Here is a 25,697-nt window from a genome sequence, read left to right on the forward strand (position 1 = left end):
GTTTCTCTGTGTAGCCCTGGCTGTCTTGGAACTCACTCTGTAGACCAGGATGGCCTCAAACTCAGAAATCCACCTGCCTCTGCCTCCCGAGTGCTGAGATTAAAGGCGTGTGCCACCACGCCCAGCTAAGGACCCCTATTCTTTAGAGATGGTATTTGACCTTTTGGGGAGATGCTTCCCATGTCACACTGGTGAACTTTCCGTGTGGTACTTCCTCTGACTTAAAGGAAGGAAACTGCCCAGGTCTAAATCAGTGGTCCTCAACCTCCCTATGCGACAACCCTTTAATGCAGTTCCTCATGTGGTGCTGACCCCCAACTTTACATTGCTACTTCATAACTGTAATTTTGTTACGATTATGAATCATAATGTAAATATCGGTATTTTCCGATGGTCTTAGGTGACCCCTGTGAGAGTCGTTCAACCTCAGGAGTCGCGACCCACAGGTTGAGAACTGCTGTTCTGAATATGTCCATGGTGCCATTTCGGCCTAAAGGCAGTCTTGGACAGCATACGAGCAGCAATGCAAGGCTGCTGTTCTGGGAAAACCTGATTTACGGGGGCTGCGGTGATAGCTCAGTGGGTAAAGTGCTTGATACACAAGCACAGACCTGAGGTCCCCAGCACCCACACAGCATAGCCAGGCCTGGTGGCCTGTGTCTGTAACTCTAGCATTAGGGCTAGGGAAGCTGAGTCAGGCAAACCCCTGGGGCTCACTAACCAAGCAGTCCAGCTAATCAATAAGCTGTGGGCTTGGGGAGATCCATGCATCAAAAATCAAATAAAATAAAGTAACATAAAATAATAAAAGGTGGCAATTGAGAAAAGTACTCAGTGTTCACCTATGACCTTATCATGTATCCACCTTCATGTGCACCTGCATATACATATGTATATGCACAAACATACTCATACTACAAACACACACATACACACACACACACCTGCACATACATACACACGCACACACACACATAGCAGGCTGGGGAGATGGCTTAGGTTGTAAAGTGCTTGCCTTGCAGACTTGAAGAGTTGGTTTTTTTTTTTTAATATAGCTTCCAAATATATATTTCATTTTAAATTATGTGCATATGTATATATCTGCACATGTGTGAATGCAGGTGCCTGAGAGATCCAGAAGAGAGCATTTGATCTCCTGGAATTAGAGCTACAGGCAGTTGTGAGGCTGCTCAGTGTGAATTGGGGACTGAACTTGGGTCCTCTGCAAGAGCTGTATGTGCCCTTAATTGCCGAACCATCTCTTCAGCCCCCAGGACCTGAGTGTTATGTCCAGAACCTGTGTAAAAAAACATCCCAGCTGTGGTGGCATGTGCTTGTAAACTCCGCAGAGGTGGAGGCAGGGGGATCCCTGAGTTCACTGGTCAGCCAGCCTGGCCCACTTGGTGAGTTCCTAGCCAATGGGAGACCTTTGCCTCAAAAGAATCCATGTGGATAGCATCCTTGGACCACCCAAGGATGTATCCTATACACACACACACACACACACACACACACAGACACACAAGCATGCAGCCACACAGAGCACAGTATCGGAGAATCAGGATCTAGCGAGGCCTAAAACATGCAAGCCATGCTCATCAGGGAAGATACTTCCAGGCACCAATTTGTGAAATACATTGTCATTTTCAGTGGGGGAGACTTTACTTCTTACTTTGGCTCTGCAAAATAGCAGTACCCAGAAGAATAATGACCAATAGATATCAGGCTGAGGCTATTGCAGTTCACAGCCCAGGGCCAGTCTATCTCTGGCCAGTGTCCAAAGAACAGCTCTGGTGTACACTGACTTTGTAGACGTCTGGGTTTCTTGGTAGCTTGAATTTCAGCTTCCTCCCTTGCAAACAGCAACAAAGGCTAAAGCCTGCATGTGTTAATCTTTGCCTTCATCGTCAGCTGGTACGCACACAGTAAGCCAAGAAGTGAGCGACCACTCTCTAGAGAGTGAGCACTCACCAGCCTCAAGCCCCACAATGTGACTCTACAGTTGTGCTTACCCAATAGGGGCTTCAAAGGAGTGTGCCCCAGACTGGCTGGCTAGCTTCTTTCCCCACAACAGCTCTGCTGATTCTTAGAATATTCCAGGGTTACTTTTATGGAATTTCTTTCAGAATAAGTTACAAGCTGGGGCAGCAAAGCCATCTCTGCCTGCTTCACAGTCTTGCCCCGGTTTTGACTAAAAATGGCATCAGCCAGGGGATCTCTGCCCTGCCTCTCTGCCACCATGTGTTGTGTTGATTCCGTAGCTTTCTAGATCTCATAGTGGGCTGAAGGGGGATGGACGCCTTCTACTTGAGCAGGAGGTGGTGGGTGATGACAGCGGGACTCTTAGGTGTTTCTTTGCAGGAACAAAAATATTTATTTTAGGTGTAGTTGCAACAGTAAAGAAGAAACATAACCCCGAACCAAGTGATGCTGTATGTAGCACTAGGCTTCCCCTAGACCCGTGTGCCAGGCAGCATGGCTTTCGAATGAGATCATCTCCTCACACACAGACCTCCAAGGTGACCTGACTTACACTCCTGAGAGCAAGGGCAACATCTCTCCAAGGCTGTCATTAAGAAAAAGTAGGATATATTAATTAAACATGATAGTGCATTTCATTAGGCCATTTCCCTACCAGAATATATTTTGATCATATTCACCCACTGTGATCCCTCCATTCTCTCTTGTTTTTACCCTTCCCAACCTTCATCCTTCATGTCTTCTCTCTCTCTCTCTCTCTCTCTCTCTCTCTCTCTCTCTCTCTCTCTCTCTCTCTCTCACCCATTGAGTTTCACAAGGTTTACTTATAGAAGCATGAGTGGAGGGTTATTTACAGGAGTGTGGATGCCCTACAAGTGGCTGTACTGTGGATGAAAATCTCTCCCTTTCCTCCAGCAACCGTACATTACCTGGATCTCCTCTAGGAGGGTGGGAGCCTTGTGAGTCCCTCTCCCCAAAGGCTGTCATTTTTTCACATGGCCAATTGCCTCTGTTCTCTGGACTCTGCACAGTTGGCTTGGGTTTGCTTTTCAGGGAAACTCTGTCAGGCCCCTTCTCGCTGACCATAGCATGACTCTTCTGTTCACTGTTTCCATCTCTTCCATCTCCTCCATTTTGTGGGAACTTTATGTTCTGTCCTGGGGAGCAGGAGGTGGGTGTGACAGCCCTTCAGAATGCTGGTCAGGACTGTAAGCAGCTTGGGGTTTTATTTTAATTCTATTTTATGTGTATGGGTGTTTCTGTCTGCATTGTGTATATGTACACCATGTGCATGCAATTACAGAGAAGGCCAGAAGAGGGCATTTGATCCTCTGAAACTGGAGTTACAGACAGTTGTTAGCTGATACGTAGGTGCTGGGAACTGAACACAGGCCCTCTGTCTGAGCAATAAGTACTCCTAGCTGCTGAGCCATCTCTCCAGTCCTGAAGTTGGAGATCATACAGTATTTCTGAGAAAGAGCCAGGATGGATGGTGTGTGCAGGAATAATACAGCCTGTCCCCCGCCAATTCTCAGTCGTAGCATGACTCTTAGCCCATTTCTGCCTCGTTGCCTCTGACACTGGAGGCAGAACATTGAGAGATCTAACCTCTCAGATCATAGCTATTATTTTCCTCTGCTTTTGCAACCTCGATTGTGTCTGTGTGAGAAAATCTAGCTGCAAGAGAGTCAGTGAGAAGTAGTTTCTTGCTCCCCAGCCTTTGTAGACCAGGAAGGATGGCAGAAAGCTATTGATGGTCCAGAATGAGGTACTTACTCTACAGTGTTTGGTAGTAAGTGCACGTGCACAGTCACAGTGGCTAACCCCCAGTAGATAGATTCTCCTTGTCCAGAAAGTAGAAGTCAGAGCAGTCATGTAGAATTAAATATCTATTGAGACATTGGGAGAACTTTGTAGCAGGGGCTGCTGGGGAAAACTTAGTTGTAGGAGTCATTGCAACCATCAATGCCATTATCAGAAGAGTGGCTTTCTTGGGTGGGACTGGCTGCCAAGCCATGCTTATGCTCATGGCATGGTTCTGACCTCAGAGAGAAGACGTTTTGCACTTTCATTGCTGCTGCTGTTGTTGAAACAGGGTCTCACACTGAAGCCCAGGCTAGGGTCTCACACTGAAGCCCAGGCTAACCGTGAACTCTAGCCAATCCCCCTGCATCATAGAACCATGGTGCGTGCCATCATACCCAGCTCAGCCAGCCCCTGTCTTTTTAAGTTATTTTTGATGGCTTAATGACTTCATGCTGTTTAATTATGCTTCCTGCTGCTCTATTCAGTGAGAGAAGAAGCTAATCCACCTGACAGGCTGTCTCAGATACCTGGGACGTTAACGCAAGTGTACATAAATAGGACTTGAACAGAGGCCTACTTAGAAATCCTGCAGAAGTCACTACTTCAACCAAAGAACTGACAACTCAGATTTTTTTTTTTTTTTTTTTTTGAGAACTGCTTCTACTGTGATACACCACAGAGAGCACCGAGGTCAAAATAGTTTACAATGTATATTTTAATTTCTAGAAATGTGTATGTATGTCTCTGCACCATGTACATGCAGTACTAGAAGAGGCCAAAAGGGGTTGTCAGAACCCTTGGAACTGGAGTTACAGACAGTTGTAAGCTGCCATGTGGGTGCTGGGAATCAAACCTGGGAAGAGCAGCCAGTGCTCTTAAACTGCTGAGCCATCTCTCCAACCTTAGTTTTTAAGTTTTAAATTGCAGTGTGTGTTTGTGTAGTGTGTGTGTGTGTGTGTGTGTGTGTGTGTGTGAGTGTGAGTGTGAGTGAATTTGAATATAGTGACCAAAGAGGCCAATAGAAAGTGTTGGATCTCCTCGGAACTGGAAGTGTGAGCTGCCAGCATGGGTGCTTGAAACTGGACGTTGTTAGAGCAGCATGCTGTCTTAGCTGTGAAGCTATCTCAGCAGCCTCAAGGAATTCTTATTTCCATGTGGCAGGAAGGAGTTAAATATTTTCTCGTTAGCTGGAGGTATTTCCTGAATGTCAAATGGTTACTTTTAACCTGGACTTTTGTGTGTATGGTTTGAGGTTGGGACCTGACTCCTTTTTATAATTTCTGTACTGTGTATGTTTCCATGACACTGGGGAATAATGTCTATTTGTGGTGTCTCACACTGTTCAGGACACATAGAAGGGCTTCTGCCAAGGTCATATTGCTTTATTATTGTTATTATTGTTTATGATTATGATCATCATTATTATTAAGTCTTCCATTCATTCCATTGATTAGTCTCTTCATGGTGTGTTTACTGTGTGCATTAGGAAAGACAACTGACAACTGACATTGATCAAGAAATCAGGCTGGAGAGGCCAAGTGTGATGGCCTGTAACCTCTGTAACCCAGCACTTGGGAAGCTGAGGCAGGAGGATCAGATCAAGGCCAGTCTGGCTTAAAGAGATCATGTTAGAAACAAACAAACAAACAGACAGACAGACAGACAGTCAGACAAAGGGAAAATTAACCTAGAAATTGCATCCCTCTTTCATTTAGCACGGTTACATACTTGATCTTTAATTTAAACATAGCTAGGTGTAAAATTGGCTTGCGTGTTTATTTGCCTCCTAACTTGACTGGCGAGTCAGGAGTTTCTCTGGCATCTCTCCCAATGCTTCACCTTGAGTCATTAGATACTTTTATTATCAAGTTAATTTTGTTACTTTATGTTTTGCGTACTTAAACATTTACATGTATTTGTGTATTTTGCATGTGCATTTACATGCAACATGCCACAGTGCATGTGTGGTGCTCAGAAGATAAATGAGATTTTTCTCTTTCTACCATGTGGGTCCTGGGGACTGAAATCAGGTCCTCGGGTTTGCCCCTTTAGCCACCGAGTCATCCCATTGGCCCATGGTTTACTTATTTGCTCCCATACTATCGTAGATCTAGTTTCTTTCATACATCCATGGCCCTGAAGTTCTCCCAGAGTCTCTTCCATATCGAATGGCCCAGAACAGGCTGCATGCCTGCATAGAGAGCTTACTTGGCAGGGGGTGGGGGTGGCATGGGGGTGGGGTAGAGGTGTGGTGGGTTGTTATTTCTAATTTCTTAGCTCTGGTTTTGTGCAAAGGAGAGGCAGAGAGCAAAACTTCCTGGGAAATTCAAATCTACTCGGCAACATCCCTGGGGTAAGCCGAGCACATGAGGTGAAACCTGATCAGTAAAACACAAAACTTTATAAAGTGGATATAAAAGGAGCCATAAAATGGGAAGAAAGTTATCATTTATACGGTCGAGGATGACTGCCCCTTTATGGCTCCAGTGTGGTCAGTGAGATTCACTCAGGCTAATGAGCTCTGGGGCTGAAGGTAGTGTAGCCACAGGCTGCTACTCTTAATAATGTACGAGAAACCCCGTGTGTACCTGGGAAAGCCAGCCTGTGGTGCGGCCGGTGAAATCGCTCTAAACTGAGGGCTCTTCCGAGTTACTCAACCACCAGCTGATGAGCTGAGCCCTGCTTCTCCAAATGCGCGCTCTTCTGTGGTCTCTGTAGCAGGTGGTGACCTACCTAGACCTCACTATGAAGCCCAGTTAACCGAGCCCTTAACTCTTACAGTGCCAGTGGCTAACACCACTCTATCCTTCCTTTCCCGGATTGAAGCCTTCAGACTGGAGATGACTGACTAGCCGTCACACCTATCTTTCATCCTGGGGTGGCCTTGTGCCTAACAATCAACCTCACTGACTGTGTTCGTGGTTGGGAGTTGTGTTGTGTTCCCTAGGAGTCTTCCTCAACCTAGTAGGGTCTTTCCATGGCTGGTTTTATGTGTTGATCCTAAGGAGTGCACCCGACTTCCCAGCATGCTCTGCATCCAACTTCCCAGCATGCTCAGCACTTAGCATCTCCAGAGTGCTTTCAGAAGAATTGATGTCTCACACTGTGATATATCTAACCTTAGAGCAGCTCTCTGAGCAGGCACTGGACAGACCTAGCTTCTGGTTTTGCCAGGAAGCCAGAGCTCGAGCTGTGTTTCGATGACTTTCTTGGTGATGCCAGACACTGCTGGGTTAGCTGGGGGTAGCTGGTACATTGACCTTGGTATAGGCTGTGTGTATGAACAGTCTGCATCCATGGTGGATGAAGAGAGGCGGCACACAGCTCAGCCTCTGCAGACTTCTCTTCCTGTCAGTCCTCTCTCCTACAGACTGCAGCCCCTCATCTCATCTTGGCTGCGTGCTTCTGACATTCACCAAGTTATCAGGACTAAGAATGCCACACACCATTCAGACCACGATCCTTTTCCCTCGGCCCCACATCTAATCACTCAGTGAGAAGGGACTGTTTTTCGTTTTACCCTTCTGCTTTACTCTTGCTCCCTCTCCTCTGCCAGGAAATCTCCTAAGGGGTCTTATGTAGCTCACAGGCAGGCACTGGCACCAGGAACCTGCCCAGCCACGCTCAGTGCTGTCTCTCTATTCTCTCTCTCTCTCTCTCTCTCTCTCTCTCTCTCTCTCTCTCTCTCTGTCTGTCTCTGTGTGTGTGTGTGTGGGGGGGTGCTGGGACTTACTGCCAGTGTAGTAGTGGAAAGACTACACAGAAAATAATATGGAAATCCTTAAAAATTCTTAATTGAAAGTTTATTTGTGTGTGTGTGTGTGTACGCGCGCATGAGCGTGTGTGTGCATGTGTGTCATTGTAGGTGCATGCATGCCACAGTGCGTATGTGGAGGCTGAAGACAACCTTGTGTGTCGGTACTATCCTTCCACTCAGTTTGAGGGTCTTAAACTGACCTGTGGACGTCTGTGGGCTGTCCTGTCTCTGTCCCCATCTTTCTGAGGGAGCCCTGGGATTACAGATGCATGTGGCACTGTACCCCACTTTTATATAGGTTCTGGGGATCCAAACTAATGTCTCCACACTTGGGTGGCAAGTACTGAACCAACTGAGCATCTTCCAGCTTCCAAATGAGGGGCTTTGAATCTGTCACCATCATAAATAACATTCTGAATTCATATTTTCTGTCTCTCTCCCTCCCCCTCCGGCTCCCCCTCCAGGCAGGGTGTTGATCTGTAGCCCAGGCTTATTCTCCAACTCACAATCCCCCTGCTGCTGTGTCCCCCTTGCTGCAAGGTTACAGGCATGCACCCCTGTGCCTGGTGATAATAGAATTTGTGACAGGGAGAATGAAAAAAGAGAAGCCTGTGACCATCAGCCCTGATGATTGTTCTGGAAGCTCTCAGGCAAACCTGGTGAGCCAGTTGTGGGGAAATGCAGCCAGCACACTTTTTTCTCATCCCCTATTGGGGACTCGCCGGTCAGCAATCAGCGCTGAGGGAAGCCTCTCTGTTCCATTCTGTCCTCTGCTTCCTGATAGTTAAGGGAATCGCTTCACTCACAGTTTGTCTCTGGTCCACTTTCTCTCCTGGACCAAGCTGGTATTGCTGTGAGACAGACACAAGGATGGCAGTGTGTGGAGATAGCCTCTGTCAATGCTGCCCCTCTCAAAGTGACAGGATGGAAAGGCGTGGGGTCAGCAGGGATCTCAGACTCTGGACTCCTCTCAGGGGCCTGAGGGTGTCTAGACTTTTTTTTTTTTTTTTTTTTTTTTTTTTGGTTTTTCGAGACAGGGTTTCTCTTTGTAGCCCTGGCTGTCCTGGAACTCACTCTGTAGACCAGGCTGGCCTCGAACTCAGAAATCGGCCTGCCTCTGCCTCCCGAGTGCTGGGATTAAAGGCGTGTGCCACCAACGCCCGGCGGGTGTCTAGACTTAACACCTGCCTTGGAACTCTCTGTACATTTCTAGATTATCGCTGGCTCCATGCTGTTTCTGCTGGAATTTACACGGCTCAGGGAGGTTTTCTCGGGGCTAACCCTCAGCTCTGTTTACATCAGCTGGAAAGGCTGCCTGTGTTTGTACCTGGTGCACAGATGTACCTGGATCTATGGATTTACCCGAGATGACTTCTGTTTCCCTTTATCTAAGCTTTGGGTTAAGAATGAGCCAATGCTTCCTTTTTATTTGTAGAGGACCTGGGCATCCTAGAGTCTTCTCTGTGCGTGTAGTTACTGAAGCATTAAATATAAAAATATAAAATATTTTCCCCTTTCTTTGAAATTTATTTCCACTGGTTTTGATATTAAAAGTGTCCACATTTCGCATCCTTCATATTTAGCCTGAGGAGAACAGACTTTTTTGATTAAATTAAAAAAAATATTTGTATGTGTGTATGTGTGTTTGTTCACATACACATGTGTGCTCACATGTAGAGTCAGAGCGTAACTTGTAGGAGTCCGTTCCCTCCTTCCACCATTACATGTACACGTGCGTGCTCACATGTGGAGTCAGAGGGTAACATGTGTCAGTCCCCTCCTCCTACCTTGTGGCTTCTGGGGATCAGATTATCCGATTTGCTGGCAATTGCCTTTACCCATGAAGCCATCTTGATTTTGTTTTTTAAAAGAATTAAAACATTTTTATTTTATATGTATGCATGTTTTGCTTACATGTATTTAAGTGTACTGAATGTGTGCCTGGTTCCTGTGGAGACCAGAAGGACGACACTGGATTCCCTGGAATTGGGTTTATGGACAGTTGTGAGGTGCCATGTGGGTGCTGGGAATCGAACCCAGGTTCTCTGCAAGAGCAGAGAGCAGCCATTGACCGCTGAACCCTGTCTTCAGCTCCTGATTCTATTCTATTTTATTTTATTTTTTGAGCTAGGATATCATGTAGCCCAGGATTGCCTTAAACTCATTCTGTAGCTGCAGGTGACCTTGAACTTCAGATCTCCCTACACCCACCATTGTATATGTAGGACCCAGAAGTGCCTTTATGTGTTGAGCCATCTCAGCAATCTTAGTTACTGATGTTGTGTCTGGATACCTGACAAAGACAACGTCAGGTAGGAAGGGCTTATTTGGCTTCCTAGTTTGAGGGTACAGTGTGTCATGGCAGCGAAGGCTTGGAAGCTGGAGTGTGACGCAGTCTGGAAGCAGAGAGACACAAATGCTGGTGTTCAGTTCACTGTCTCTTTTTTTTATTCAATCGAGGACCCCAGAGCATCCAATAGTGCTACCCACAAATAGGATGGGTCTTCCCACCTCAGTTAACGTGATCTAGAATACCTCACAAAGGTAGGGAAGGGATTGGTTGCCACGGTGATTCTAAATCCCACCAAGTTGATGATCAGGAGTAACTATGACAATTGCTTTGTGTTTGAGGAAAGCAGAAGAATGAAAAGATATTTTGAGACTCGGTTCTCTTCAGTGTCTTGAGTAAGTGATATCACAAGCCATGTTTGTGCGTGTGCGTGTGCGTGTGCGTGTGCGTGTGTGTGTGTGTGTGTGTGAGAGAGAGAGAGAGAGAGAGAGAGAGAGAGAGAGAGAGAGAGTGTGAGACTATGTCACCCCATCTCGCCTTGAACTAGTAACCTTCCTGCCCGAGTCTCCTGAGTGCTGGGATGACAGGTGTGTGTGCCATCAAACTCAGCTCAACTCTGGGTCTTTAAAGTCATCAGTGAATAAAGGGTTCTCATGTAGAGTGTGAGATTCCACAGGGGAGTTTGAACACATTTCCCTTTAATGGCTGAGATGAAGTGTTGCATTTTTCATGAAAGTTTTATATCTTTGACCTATTTAATCTTTTTCCCTCTTCAGGAAATAAAACGTGGTATTCCCTTCCCAAACAGGACCAGTGGAGTTTTGGAAGGGAGATTGCCGTGGGTGCAGGGAAGCACACGGTGTTTGGAAATGTGAAAACCATCACTTACTGTTTTCCCCTGCTTGCTAATGAAATGGATGGTTTAGAGGCACCACTTTGATCAATGGCTTTCTTCCGGGAGCTTTAGAATCAACATAAAAATTATGCTTTGATTATTTTCACAATCCTCCCTTTTACTTTTCAAAATAGAACCCTTCTTGGAAGTAATGCTCAGCTCTCTTAGGCCATTTCATTAATGGCGGCCTATGGTTGTTTTGTGCTGTAGAGTATACAAATGCGGAAAGGATTTCTTCAGAAATTACTTGGGAAAGGGCTGGAGCGGTGCATCAGTGGTGGCTTGAGGACACACTGCTCGTCTAGAAGACCTGTGTCCCATTCCCAGCACCCAAGTCAGGCCTTCCACGACTGCCTGGAGCTGTAGTTCTAGAGATCTGGTGGCCTCTCTGGCCTCCATGAGAGCTACACTCACACCCTTGAATCTACTCTATCCCACACACATACACACAAAATTTAAATACAAAAATAAGTTTAAAAAGTGCATGCTAATTCTCCATTTGTTTGTGTGTGTGTGTGTGTGTGTGTGGAATGTAGCTCAGCTGGTAGAGTTGCACACAAAGCCCTCGGTTTGATCCCTGGCATCCCACAAACTAGGTACAGCGATGGAACTCGTAATTCCAGCATTTGGGAGGGTGAGGCAGAAGTAGCCACAGTTCAGGGTCATCCTTGGGGTATCAGTAGTCCAAGGCTAGCTTAGGCCAAATACTCTGGGGAGAGAAATGTCCTGAGACTCTCTTTCGTTGTTTGTGTGTGTGTGTGTTTGTGTTTGTGTGCCAAACTGCACATGCATGGAGGTCAGAGGACAGTTTGTTAGGGTTGGTTCTTTCCTCCAGCCATGTTGGTTCCAGAGATCGAGGACTCAGGTTGTCAGTCTTGGCTGCCAAGTGCCAGCTTGGAAATCCTGAGGCTCTTTGGTCAATAGTGAATGCTTTTGGTCAAGCTAGAAGTTTTGTATTTGAGTGGAACGTGGATACTATGAATTGCTTTTCCTGGGGCTTTCTTGGTGTTTGATAGTTTCCCGACGAAAGAATTCCCGGTGTGCATTTTCTTCTCCCTGGTAGGGAATGCTAGAGCACAGATCCCGTCTGTGCCGGGCAGAGTTAGACGGTAAAGGTTGAAGGGGACCTTGGTGCATGTGTCTGACTGCTGAAGCTGGCAGCTTGGGTCCTCCCGGTCAGCAGCTTATAGACTGCTGACATCCTCTCAGAGAAGGGGTGGGGTGGAGGGGGTCTTTGGGTCATCCCCCACACATCTAGCCTCTCCTCTCAGCCAGTTAGATTCAACTCTGCCCTAATTACATGTCCCATGGAAGAGAGGCTTCATCTATGTGGTTATGGTGAGGCCGTCATCCAGTGCAGCCTTTGTAGGGGGGTACCCGCACTCCTGTACCCACACTCCCTGTTAGAAATCTGTCACCTGCCCTTTGCAAGTATATCCAATTGTTTTCTAGGGTGACTGTTGGTGGAATCCTACCAGGGTTTGTCTTTGGACCTCAGTGAGGGGTGGGGTTGATAGCACCCTCCCCTGCTAGGAGAGAATGTGTGTGAGTGAGTGTGTGTGTGTTTATGTGTGTGTGTCCCCATGTGTGCACATAAGCCACGATACATATGTTTAGGTCAGAGGGCAGCTTCTGGGAGTTGGTTCTCTCCTTCACCAGCTGGGTTCTGGGGGTTGAGCTGAGGTGGGCACGTTTGGTCACAAACACTTTTACCTGATGTGGCTTCTCGCCAGCCCTGATAATATTTTATAACAAATTATTTCTGTCTGCATCAAAGTCATTTCCTGTGTTAATTTTGGGTGGGTAATTTTTTTTTTTCCTATCTAGTTACATTGCCGGAACCTTCTGGATCCCATTAGAAAGCACTGCCAACAGCTCCCAGTCTTCCTTTGATCCCCACTTGAGTTACCTTGGTGCTGACTTTCATGTTGAGATATATTTTATGCTGTTAGAAGAGGCCCCGTCTCTCTCTGGTTTATCCTTTTCTTCCTAGAATGAATGTTGAATATTCTCAGATGTCTTTCTGGTGCCTTCAGCAAGGGTGGATGACCCAGTGCCTAAAAGACTGCTTTTTCATCTCCGCAGGACGTGAAAGAGATTAGATTGGAAGTAGGATTCTCTGGGTTATACATCTTTGTGATATCCTGGTCAGGCTCAGCTCTTTCACCAAAAATGCTCCCAACATCTGGAAGGCACAGAGCTGCCCTGCCGGGATTCTGTTACTGTAACAAACACCTGAGATGATTAACGTATGAAGGGAAAAGGTTCTGTGCATGTACATATGTGTGCTGTGGAGGCCAGAAGTCTGCATGAGTGTCTTCCTCAATAGCCCTCTCTGCCTTGGTTTTTGAGATAGGATTTCTCACTGGACTTGAACCTCACTGATTCATATAGGCTGACTGGTGACTTCTATTTATTGCCCCTCCCCAGGGACAAGATTACAGATATGTGCCACTGTGCTTGGGTTTTATGTAGGTGCTGGAGGTACTTGCAAGACATGCATCTATTTATTACCAACTGAGCTATCACTTTAGCTTAGGCAAAGGTTCGTTTTTCTGGCTTCCAGTTTTAGTTTCCCTGGTTCTGTTATCTTGGGTGAGGTTCTTGGTGGAGCACAATTGCTTATTTCATGGTTTGGGGGAAGGGAGGGAGGGGAGTCAGGCCAGGATCTGGCAGTCCTATTTTAGGGCATGCATCCAGAAACCTAAAGGTATCTCAGGGGGTGTCCATTGACCTAAAGATGTCACCACCTCCCTCTGTGCTCTGCTGGAGATCCAGACTCTAGAACGTGGGCCTTTTGGGGTGACCCTGTAGGGCCTGGTAATAGGTTGCTTTGGGAGACTGATTTTTGATGTTCTGTTTTTACCCCCAGACCTTTGGGCAACCTCAAGCTCAGCTTCAGGTTGAGGTACTGTGAGATACCCCAAGGATGCATGCTGGGCATTTGCGGATCTGAGTTCCATCCTTGGGACCGTGGCCTCTGACTCAGTCCTGAGCACTGGGGTGGGGCCAGGCAAGGTCTCCAGCACAGCGGTTATTATCCATCCGGATGAGAGCTATCAGGATCATCTGTCTGCAGATGGACTTTCAGAAGTCACCTTGATGCTCCAGCCCTTCCTGAAACTCAATTAGTGGTTTGCCTTCTGCGTTGTCTTTGCCAGGCATGGTCGGGCGAGCGCTAAGTGGACAGGATGTCTGAGTCCGCGCTGCCTGTTGTGAGATCAATACCCCTGAATTAAAATTTTGTAAGGACCTAAGTGCACATTTCTGCAGAATCTTAAATGACCTTTGCAAATCATAGTTATTGCCCTTAAAGTCACTTGTGGTCCGGTCGCAGAAGGTGACTGTGGCCGTAACTCATCTGCTCTGCCCATGGGGGTTTAATGACCTGATTTTACTCATTGTGACTTAAGTTAATTGTCCAGACTTAAAAATACATATTCTCTCTCTCTCTCTCTCTCTCTCTCTCTCTCTCTCACTCACTCTCTGTGTCTCTCTCTCTCTCACTGTGTCTCTCTTTCTCTCTGTGTCTCTGTCTTCCTCTTTCTCTTTTCCTCTTTCTCTGTCTCTGTCTGTCTGTCTGTCTGTCTCTCTAATAGCACACATGGAGGTCAGAGACAACTTAAGAGGAGCCAATTCTCTCCTTCCACCATGTAGGTCCCAGGGCTCAAACTCGGTTGTCGCTTGTCATGTTTGGGGGGCAGGGACCTCTCTGTGCTCTGAGACATCTCACAGGCGACTCTGCTAGTTTTCTCTCCCAGTTTGCCTCCGTCTTTCTATGCAGCCCTAACTGGCCTGGAACTGGCCATGCAGCACTGAACTCACAGTGATCCTCCTGTCTCTGCTTCTCAAGTGCTGGGATTACAGGCATGTGATACGAGACCTGGCTGTATGTAATTGGGAATTTATTCCCTTGGGCAGTGGTTCTCAGCCTTCCTAATGCTGCGACCCTTTAATACAGTTCCTCACGTTGTGCTGACCCCCAACCACAAGATTGTTTGCTTTGCTCCTTCATAACTGTAATTTTGCTACTGTTATGAGCATAACTTAAATATGTGTTTTCCGATGGTCTTAGGTGACTCATGTGAAGGGGTCATTTGACCCCCAAAGGGGTTGCACGCCCCCCCAGGTTGAGGACTGCTGATCTAGGGAGCTGTAAACATCTCCCTTCCCCTTCTAACGTCCCAGTCACAAATAAGGTCAATTCTACCAGAGCTCACCTTGGGGAACAAATGAGTTTATTTGGCCTACTTTCAAAACATGCATGAAGGTGTGCCAACAGGAGTGTGGGTGACCCCAAAGCAGCTGCTCTGGAAAGTCCTCACCTGGTGTGGCTGACCGCTTTCCCAAGGCTGCATAGATGGAGCCCATTCAGTTAACTCCCCAGCCTTCTACAGAGACCAGAGGCCACTCACAGTGAGGGCAGACCTGTATGCGTATGGCCGAGAAGCTCATGCCCCATGGTCCTTCCTGTCCCCTCTTTCCCTGGAGGAATGTCAGCAGTGTGCAGGCCACCCCTGAGGTTGCTTGCAGGTGTACACAGTTGATCTGATGAAGATGGTGTCTCCTCTGCTCTGTGGATGGCATTCTGTGACGGCAACATTTTTCTTACTGCTTATTTCTTATCCTTAGGACAGCTTCCTTGTTTTTGGTTGTAAAGGTTGGGAGTTGGGGAACTGAAAGCCATGCACAAACAGAGACAAAGCTCTTTGCCTGCTGGGACTCTCTCCACATTCTTCATTTATCCGGTCTCTCTACCCACCGTGTCAATCCCCTTTTGGTAACTCTAGATAAGAATCCTAGACAGTCAACCTGTAAATGAGAAGGTGAGTTTTGGCTCAGCGCTTGAGAGGTTTCTGGTTTTGGCCCAGTTTTCCTCTTGCTTTTGGCCCAGTGTTAAGGCAGTGCATCGTGTATAGTGGAGCGAAGACACTTACTTCATTGTAAGAAGTCAGAGAGAGGAAGGAAGAGGGGACGGACTACTTTTCCAGGGCAGACCCTCCACTAAACCACACTTGTCAAAGTTCTACTGACCCTGTGCAGTGTTAAACTGGGGGCTGACCAAATTCAAAATTAAAAACATAGAGGCATGTTACAGATGAAGTGTTCCATTCCTGCCTGCTTCTAAATGAACTCATGGAGACCCTGGTGAGGTGGCTAAAGACACATGAAGGGAATGCAACAAGGAGCAGTATCTGCTCCCAGATTTGTTACAGTAACTGCTCTGGACCATCAACAATGTTTCCTGGCAATGATGACAGAGAGGAGGAACATCCCACCCAGGGCTAGCTTGGTGAACCAGTGAGTTCCTTGGTACATAGGTGAAGGGTTACCCAGCAACACAGTTGATTCCAAGGTAGCAGCATTGCCAAATAGCTACTCCCTCTCTGCCCCCAACATGGGCCAGCACTCATGGAGGCTGCATCCCCTATGCTCCGCGCACCATTGGTCGGAACCTCTGACAGTCTCCTCCCTCCAGCAATTGCTATTGTTTATGTAACGGCAGGGTGGGACTTGTGTATCTTGTAACTTTCTAAGTTTCCTGAGCCTTTTAGGTTTCCTTAGCTTCCTGAATCTGTTCTTAAAGATTTATTTTTATTTTTATGTGTGGTTGAGGTTATGGTATATACATGCACTTGCACTATGCATGTCTTGGGGAGATGGCTCAGCTGTTAAAAGCTCCTGATACTCTTTAAGAGGGCTCATGTTGGTTCCTAGGACCCACATGACATCTCACACCCATCTGTAGTAGCTTCAGTTTCAGGAGTTCCAATGCCTGACCCTTTCTGCTTTCTTTGGACACTAGACATGCACAAGGTGCACAAGAACACATATGGCAAACAGTCTTATACATACAATCAAAATCTTAAAAGATGTATTGGTTTTGTTTTACGTGTGTGTGTGTGTGTATTTAGTGTAATGTGTGTGCAGTACCTGTGGAGTCCAGAAGGGGGCGTCAGAGTCCCTGGCACTGGAGTTAGAGTTGATTGTGAGCCACTGCCTGGAATAGAATATAGGCCCTCATCAAGAGCAGCGAATGCTTCTAGTTACTCAGTCCTATAACTTCTTTAATCTTCTGCTGTCCTTTCTCTCTTCCCCCTCCTCCCTCCTTCAGCTCAGAGGAAATAGCCATGCAACATCATGACAGGCCTCTTGTCTTCCCAACAGATGCTACAAAGGTTGCATCTGTATAGGAGAATATTAAAAATGTTGAGATGACCCTGAATAGTCAGGAAAGGAACACTGAACATACATCTCTGCTCATGAAAGGAGGAAGTTACATACACACACACATACACACACACACACACACACACACACACACACACACACGCACACATGCATATGCACACATATGTGTACATATGCACATGCTTACTCGCACACTCATATTTTAGGCTTAGTTATCTGCAAAATTTACCAAGTCAGTGTAAAGATGATAGATTCCGTTACTAAGGAAGTGTTTGCCGTTTGTTCTCATGGAAGCTGATATAAATAGGCAATGGTCATGTTCTCTTTCAGAAGTTGATTTTATAAGATGATGTGGCTGAAAATATCCCTTACATATCCTGGAGTCCCTCTGTCCCTGCTGGTGCATCTGTAGACTCATGGTAGTTGAACATGTTTGAAGTTCAGCTTGGATCGTGGGTCTGATTTCCATTGGCTTTGGGTTTGACTTCCACATGTCAGTGGCTTGAGAAGGCTCTGGATTTGTCACTCCTATGATGCATGGAATCTTGTCCGTGGTACCAGAATGTCCCCTTCTGCTGAGTGTGTGCTCTGTCACTTGTATGACCAGGCTTGGAGCTCTGCATGAATCACATTCGGCGCTGTCTGTGTGGCCTCTGTCCATCCCTCTTTGCCAGCCAATTCCTGTGAGTCTTCAGTGAGCCTGTGCTATTTTTAGTTGGCTTATATCACACAGAATTCTCGAGCGTGCTGGCTTTCTGGATGTGTCTGTGGCATATGTGCAGATTTCCACAGATTGCATCTCTGTATTTTAGGTTTGCGGTAACTCGGGGAGGTAAGCTGAAGTGTTGAGGCTTCCCAAGGTTTCAGCCTCTGCACTATTTGATTTGGGGCTAATAGTTTGTTCTGGGTACCACTCTCTGAGTGGTGGAATGAACAGCGGTGTTCCTAACCTTGACCCACAAGATGTTATGGGCACAAAAATATCTCGAGAATTTGTGGAAAATCCTGGACTTGAGGGGATCTCCCATGGTTGTGAACAACTTGTTTTGGGGCTCACAGGATGATCTTGAGGGAGCATGGGCTGTTACGGTAGGAAAGTGAATAAAACCCTTGTCAAGCACAAACTGTAAGGCAGCACAAGGGCAAAGCCCTTCTTACAGGGAAAGCATTCCTGCCCTCCAAAGGAAATGCGGATGAAGCTGAACTGTGGGGTAAAGGCAGGTTGTGACGAGGGCACGGCTCAGTTGGTAAAGCACTTGTCTCCCAAGAGTGACGACCTCATCCGATCCTCAGAAACCTTGCATAAAGCCAGGTGTGGTGGCATGTGCCTGTCATCTTGGTGCTGGGTGGTGGAAGGAGGTACAGATGGGAAGACATCTGGAAGTGCGAGGAACAGCTAGTCTTGCCAGTGGGAGGCACCTGACAACTGTCCCCCTGAGGTTGTCCTTGGACGTCTACATCTGTGCTGTGAATGTGCCCACCTGCACCCACAGGTGCACCCCACAACACAACACAACCCCCACCCCGAGTTTGTAGTGGAATGATGAGGGAGTGGTTATCCTTCAGAAGCATGAGGCAAGGGTACGTGTTTTAGCTGGACCTTCACGTTGGGTGAAAAACCGGACATGAGATTCAGGTATGGAAGGTGTGTTTGAGGTGCTTTGAACCCTGTGTTGTCAGGAATGATGTAGGGAGCAGGAAGGGTGGGAAGAGGGCTGGACACAAGATTGGGACCACTTTTTTCTTATATGTGCGTGGGTATTTGTTCTGCATGTAAGTCTATGCACCACATGCATGCCTGGTGCCCACAGAGGCCAGAAGAGGATGTTAGCAAAAATACACCCTGCAGGTGAAATGTAGCTTACCTGTTGATCTCTTTTCCATTTCCCATGTGCTTGCATGTTTACATAGGTGTGAGTGCATGTGCACATGCGTGTTCATGTATGTGGAAACTGGAGGCTGGTTCTCCATCTCTCTTCCACTGAAGTCACTGAGGCAGGGTTTCTCAGTCAAACCCTGTCTCCTTTGCCTGCCTGCCTGCTCTGGAGATCCCCAATCTCTACATTCTGTGTCTGGACTTAGAGATGGGGTGCCATACCTGCCTGGCATTTGTGTGGGCGTTGGTGATCCAGACCCTGGTCCTCACACTTATGGGAAGATACTTAACCTAAGCAACCCCCATAGCCTGTAAATAAGGTCGTTGCAGGACATTTGATCACATGGTGAACCCCAAGGTTGTGTGGTTCACTGGAAAAACCTGTTCTAGTTGTGGTGTGGCTCAGCCTTATCACACACCTTTAATCCCTCTGGCTGGAATACAGACGTTCTCTAAGCACACACCTTTAATCCCAATGAAGGTAAAGTGACTTTGTAGAAGGAAGCACCCACGTTTGAAAGTGCTATCTAATCCAGTGGCAGACAAAACAACAGATCAGAGAAAGATCAGACATAATAAGATATGCCCAACTCTCACTAGGAGAGAGAGTTGACCTGAGAGAGAGCAGTGCAGAGAGGAAAGAGGAGGCAGTTTTACTGGGAGAGTTTTAGAAAGACGGGTTGCAGAGAATGACCAAGCTAGACACAGGTGAAGACAGGACGAACCAGAGAACGAGAAGGAGCCTGAAGATTAGAATAGATTGCCAAAGTTAGTATGAGGCCAAGCAGAGCAACTTGGTCAGAGGCTGAGAGACGTCAGATGGAATCAGTCAGCTAGGAGAGGAGTTTGAGCCAGAGCAGCTGAGGTGAACCAGCCAGTTAGAGTTCAGAAATAACTTAATATTCGGCAGTAAGTCTCAAAGGCGGAAAACATTCTAGGTCTAGATAAGATTGCATGGAGGCCAGAAGTCTCCAGGACTAGGCCTAGGTTAGCAGAGGGAGGCAGTAAGCCTCGGAGACAACAGTTATATCAGGAAAATAAACATTTCTTTTACACAGGTTTTGTTGGCACACAAGTGCAGGCCTCCATTTATGTTTTGTCAATAGCTGCTTCAGTGTCACAGGTCAGGCCTGGACAGCTGTGACGAACACTATATGGCCTTCCGTGCCTAAAAGTATCTGGGCTTTATGGCTTTTTTTTTTAGACAGGGTCTTTTCAATTAATTTATTTTATGTATATGAGTACACTGTCGCTGTCTTCAGACACACCAGAAGAGGGCATCAGATCTCATTACAGATGGTTGTGAGCCACCATGTGGTTGCTGGGAATTGAACTCAGTACCTCTGGAAGAGCAGCCAGTGCTCATAACCTCTGCGCCATCTCTCCAGCCCGAGACAAGGTCTTATGTATCCCGAGATGACCCTGAACTCCTTGTGATCAAGTTCTGGCTTCATAGCCATGGCTCCCACACAGAAGTCTATCTTGGGTCTTTGAAAACATGCCTGTCTCTGCTCCAGCTGGACTCAGTGTCTGTCTCTGCAGGTTCTTCAAGTGGTTTGCACATCTTCACTCTGTGAGGTGGTTCAGGAGCGACCCAAATCACGTCTGTCTTTGTACACATACCTGTTTCAGACTGGGCCTATGTTTTCACGTCTCGAAGCAGAGATGTGCTGCTGTCCAAGGCTTTTCCTAAGAGAGCGGAAGCCTGTCCGCGTGCCAGGAGGGCTGGCATGACTCTCTGGAACTCTCTCAGAGCTCACAAGGAGGGGCTGCTGAGACATGCCAGGCGCATCCTGCCTGGGTGCTGGTACTGTCTACCTGTGACAGCAGCCTGGCCGCCATGTCTGGCAGCTTTTTTTTTTTTTTTTCAGTTCTCTTGAAAAAGCCACAGTGATGATATTTCACAATTGCACTGATATATTTTTTAAGTTACTGATTAGTTTATTATTTGTTTATTTATTTTTGTGGTGTTAGGGATTGAGCCCAGGGCTTCCTGGTTGCCAGGCAAGTTCATTTTCTCTCTCTCTCTCTCTCTCTCTCTCTCTCTCTGTATGCCCCTTTTTAAAAATTGTGGTTAGGGTTTTGTTAATATTGGACACCAACTTGCTGTGTAGCCCAGGATAGCTTTCACTCTCAGTCTTTCTATGTAGCCTACTGAATAGCTGGGGTTATAGGCCTGTGCTCCTAGCTCCTCCCCACTCCCCTCCACTCCCCCTACTCTCCCTCCTCCCCTGCTTCCCTTTCTCCCTCTTTCTCTGGCCCCTGCTCACTCTGGCCTGTATTTGTTTCTCATTATAGATGGTTGTGAGGTGCCATGTAGTTGCTGGGATTTGAACTCATGACCTCCAAAAGAGCAGTCGGTGCTCTTAACCACTGAACCATCTCACCAGCCCCTAGCTCTTCTTTAAAATAGTAGTATAGGCTGAGGATGTAGCTTAGTGGTAGAGCACCTTCTCAGTATTCAGATGACTGTGGGTTCAATCCCCCAATATACACACTATTTTATCATCATCGTGATGATGTTATAGGGTTTCATGTGGTCCAGGCTGACCTTCAGTTTGACATGCAGCTGAGAATGGCCCTGGACTTATGATCCTCCTGCCTCCACCTCCCATGTCTGGGATTTCAGGTGCTCACCTCGATGCCCAGTTTATGTGGTGCAAGGGAAGCATTCCGGGGAAGCTCTCTGCTGATCGAGCCATGGCCCCTGCTCTTAAAGCATTAGTTTATATAAACACTTAAAATAACCCTTTTCTTGGTTCTGAATTTCACACCCTGCACCCCAATCCCACTTGTCTCCCCTCCCCTTGCACCCCCCCTCCATTGTTAACGTTCACTAATTCAAGGAGACAGCTCTTTGTGGCTGTGACTACTGGCTCAGCTCCCCTCAGAGCATTGGTTCCTGTTGGATCAGCTTCTGAGTGCCTACCGTGTGTGAGGAGAGGCAGAACTGTTGGAGAGACCTGGGGCAGCAGCCAGGGGCTGACCAGAGACAAAGCTAATTAGCCAGTTAGGGGCAAAGCTCCCTACCCTTCCCTTGCTGTCTGGACAGCTGAGCTTTTTGGAGGATTTGCCCCCTTCAGAGACTCAAACAAAAGGAGGTCGGTTGCCCTGTGAACCCGCCCAGAAGAGTGAGGAATGCTCTTCAGTCTTTTATCATCCTGGACCTTGTCCCTTGTCCCGCCAGGATCCCCTTTCATCTTGCCTTCTTGCCTTTGCTCTTTTAAGGCCCCCTAGTGAGTTTTATTACCCACAGCCCCCATCATATCCAGCTCTGGGCAGTGTTTCTGGAAATTCGTGGTAACACTTAAACATAGCTTTGATCTTGTATCCTAGAATACTCTTTGTCCAGTGCTGAGAGTTACCTGCGTCTTAGAGCTGAGGGGTCTGTGGTGCTGATGTGAAGTCTACCATAGGGAACAGAAGGCAAGCGGGATGCTGGTCCCTGTAGCCTGCACTGGAAACTGACAGCCCTCAATGCCTGGCTGGTCTTCCTTCTACTTAGGAGAGCAAAAACCAAACACTGTGGCAAAGCCATTAAGGGCACTGCCTGCTCTTCTGAAGGACCTGGGTTTGATGCCCAGCACCCGCATGGTAACCGGTGATTCCAGTCTGAGGGTACCCAACATGTTCTTGTGGCTTCTGTTGGCACCATGTCCACGTGCACATACAGGCATGCAGGTAAAACACTCAATATATATGTATATATATATATATATATATATATATATATATATATAAACACATATATTAGATATATGTATATATTATATATATGTTTATAATATGCTTTAGAATAATATAGAGACAGAATCAGTGAGTGGCCTAGCATAGAAAATTTGTATCTCGCTTAATTCTTTATTATTAACCTTATATCAGCCTGGTAATCGGTTACGATTAATGAAGAAATGCTGACAGCTCACTATTAACTGGACCGTAGAGCTGACTTTGTTATTAACTGGACTGTAGAGCTGACTTTGTTATTAACTGGACTGTAGAGCTGACTTTGTTTCCTGTAATTTTGAGGTCGTGTCTCCTTCCAGAGCCATCTAGGATCCATTCAGTTGCCATGTTCCCTTTGACTCCCACACTGGGCTCCTTTTCCAGACTGTCCAGTAGTGAGATGTTCTAGTTGGACACATTGCAGAACGTCCCTTCCTGGATCTTGATGTGCCCCCTACCCCCATGATTGGATGATTATTACGTGAGAACTGTCTTAGTTTCTTTTCCTGTCACTGTGCAAATTCTCCGACAAAGGCAGCTTAAGGGAGAAAAGGGTGTTTTGTGGCTCACAGTTCCGGAGCACAGTCCATTATAATGGGGAAGTCCAGGCAACCCATGTAAAGCCAGGAAGCAGAGAGTGATGAATGCAAGCTACTTCCTTTCTCCATTTATAAGGTTTAGGACCTTCATCCCAGGGAGTGGTCCTGCCCACCATTAAGGTAGGTCTTTTCACATGAGTTATTGTAGTTTGGATAACTCCCTCCCCCATAGACAAGCTCATCCCCCTCCCCCATGGACAAGCTCATTCCCCTCCCCCATGGACAAGCTCATCCCCCTCCCCCATGGACAAGCNCCCCTCCCCCATGGACAAGCTCATCCCCCTCCCCCATGGACAAGCTCATCCCCCTCCCCCATGGACAAGCTTACCCCCCTCCCCCATAGAAAAGCTCATTCCCCTCCCCCATGGACAAGCTCATCCCCCTCCCCCATGGACAAGCTCATCCCCCTCCCCCATGGACAAGCTCATCTCTCCAGGTGATTTCTAGATTCTGTCAGGTTGACAACATTAGCAGTCTCAGAGAGACCGATGGAAGCAAGGAGCCATTTCTGTAACATCACATGAAAGGCCCATGGTGGATGACTCTTATCCCGACAAGGCGATTTGTTTTTTTCTTTTGATTTGTTTTTTTTTTTTCTTTTTCTGAGACAGGGTTTGGTTCCACATCCTGGGCTGGCCTGGGACTCACTGTGAACCAGGCCTGATTGTTGGCTAATCTTGGTTGTCAGCTTGAAGAAGAAACCTCATTTGAGGAATTGCCTTCATCAGGTCTGCCTGTGGGTGAGTCCACAGGGGCATTTTCTCAATTGCTAATCGATGCTGGAGGGCCCAGCCTACTGTGGGTTGTACCATCCCTGGGAAAGGTGGGCCTAGGCTGTATAAGAGAAGTAACTGAGCAAGCCAGGAGACACAAGCCAGCAAGAACATTCCTGTGTGGCCCTTACTTTAGTTTCTGCCTGTTTTCTTTCCCTGCTTTCCCTTGGTGATGGGTTGCAATCCTGTCAGCCAAATCAACCCTTTCCTCCCCTAAATTGGTTTTGGTCAGTGTTTTATCACAACAGAGAAGAGCAAGGGTTCCGCTTTGAGCTCTGCCCCAGCCACCGCAGAGCCAAGATTACAGATGTGCACCGCCACGCCTGGATTTCTTCCTGTGGGCGGTGGTCGCTTACCTGGAAGTATCTAGTTCAGGTTTTCCCATGGTAAAGCCACACTCCTTTACTCCTGTCCCTTCTGAACTCTTTGGAGAGAAGCCACTCTGCCCACCTTTCTCTTCAGGGCTGAGCTGTGTTCCTCTCATTTGAGGGTGGAATGGCGAGGCGACATAATTTGTCACCCTTCCACTATGGCGTGTGTGCTACGAGCTTCCCAGTTGGTACCTGAAACCAGGGAGGAGGGTTCCGAATCCAAGCAATGTGATATTGTGACAGTTGGTCTGATGACCAAGATGGCTGCTAAGTGACTCACAGGTGGGTAGGGCATACAGGGTGGATGTCCTGGACGAAGGGATGACTTACCTCTGGTGTAGGACACAGAGCAGGACAGGGTGAGATTTTATCACACTACCCAGAATGGTGTGTAGTTTAAAACCCATTGTGACTTATTTCTGGAATTTTCCATTTATAACTACAGTCAACTGCAAGCTACTAAGATTTTTGAGAGGTGAAATCAGAGATGGGGTGGTGTCTACCACATTTATGTTTTACATTAAGTTCTGGTCCAACGGGACTTCACTTTGATGGTGAAAATCTTACCATTTTGTTGCCGTACAAATTCTTCTCTTTTAGTCCCTCCGTTACCTGGATACTCCCCTGGAAACATGACCTGCCTTGCTTGTTTCTGCGAGCATTCTTACTTCTTGGCTACAACATGTTCCAGGCTCACTTCATATACTTCCTGTCCTGATCTTGGAATTGGAACCGTCTCTCCCAGGAGCTCTGTTTTCTGTTTTGGAGAATGGGATTAGAAACCAGAATCTGGGCAATATGGGTACTTGTTGCCATGGAGATGCCACTTCTTGTGAGACAGAAGGAAAGAAACAGGGGTGCGTGTTTGTATACACACATCTATTTTTATGGATGGCCATTATACATGGAGTATAACGAGAGTTCGATTCACTAGTTTAAGGACCTAACTTCTTCTTCTCTGAATCATTGCCTCAGGAGCCTAGGTGGTCCTCTTGTCAGTCTGTGAACCCCAACTGCAATGTCTACTGTGGTTCTCTTCTCTATCTATCAGGTGTCTTAACTGCTAGGTCCCAGTGACTGCGGTGGAGTCACGTGGCCCCACGGGAAAAGGACTCTATCAGACACACAGAGAACCCTGCTGCCCGCTTGGCTTTCAGTCTTAGAGGCTCTGCCTCCTTCCAAAGCTGCTTAGGTCAGCGGCCTCGCCCAGCTCCCATCCTGGAAGTGGCTTCATACATTCTTAATACTGTTAAATTCTCTCTGCACAGCCCAGGTTTTCCCCCAGGATCCTCCAACCTCTTAAACACTTTCCTTTTTAAAATCACAGGCTCCACGTGACTCAATGTACTGGGCCCTCCTATAGCTTTTGACAAACACTCGCCACCATTATAGATTATGCGGAACGTCTTCATTACCCTAAAAGTCATGTGTGCTT

General features: G+C 47.1%; 1 protein-coding gene across 4 annotated transcripts in view; it reads left to right on the plus strand.

The window, feature by feature from the left end:
• Osbpl10 (oxysterol binding protein like 10) overlaps positions 1-25,697 on the plus strand; it is a 244,449-nt gene that overhangs the window by 26,180 nt on the left and 192,572 nt on the right. The window contains exon 1 of one of the 4 annotated variants that reach the window (XM_029482013.1): positions 10,191-10,228. The exons of the other annotated variants lie outside the window; for them this stretch is intronic. The gene's annotated coding sequence lies outside the window, so the exon portion shown is untranslated. Of the gene's footprint in view, positions 1-10,190; positions 10,229-25,697 lie in introns of those variants that run through there. 4 annotated transcript variants of the gene reach the window in all.

Source organism: Mus caroli, chromosome 9 (genome assembly GCF_900094665.2).
Source record: "Mus caroli chromosome 9, CAROLI_EIJ_v1.1, whole genome shotgun sequence".
In the NCBI taxonomy this organism is placed as follows: Eukaryota; Metazoa; Chordata; class Mammalia; order Rodentia; family Muridae; genus Mus; species Mus caroli.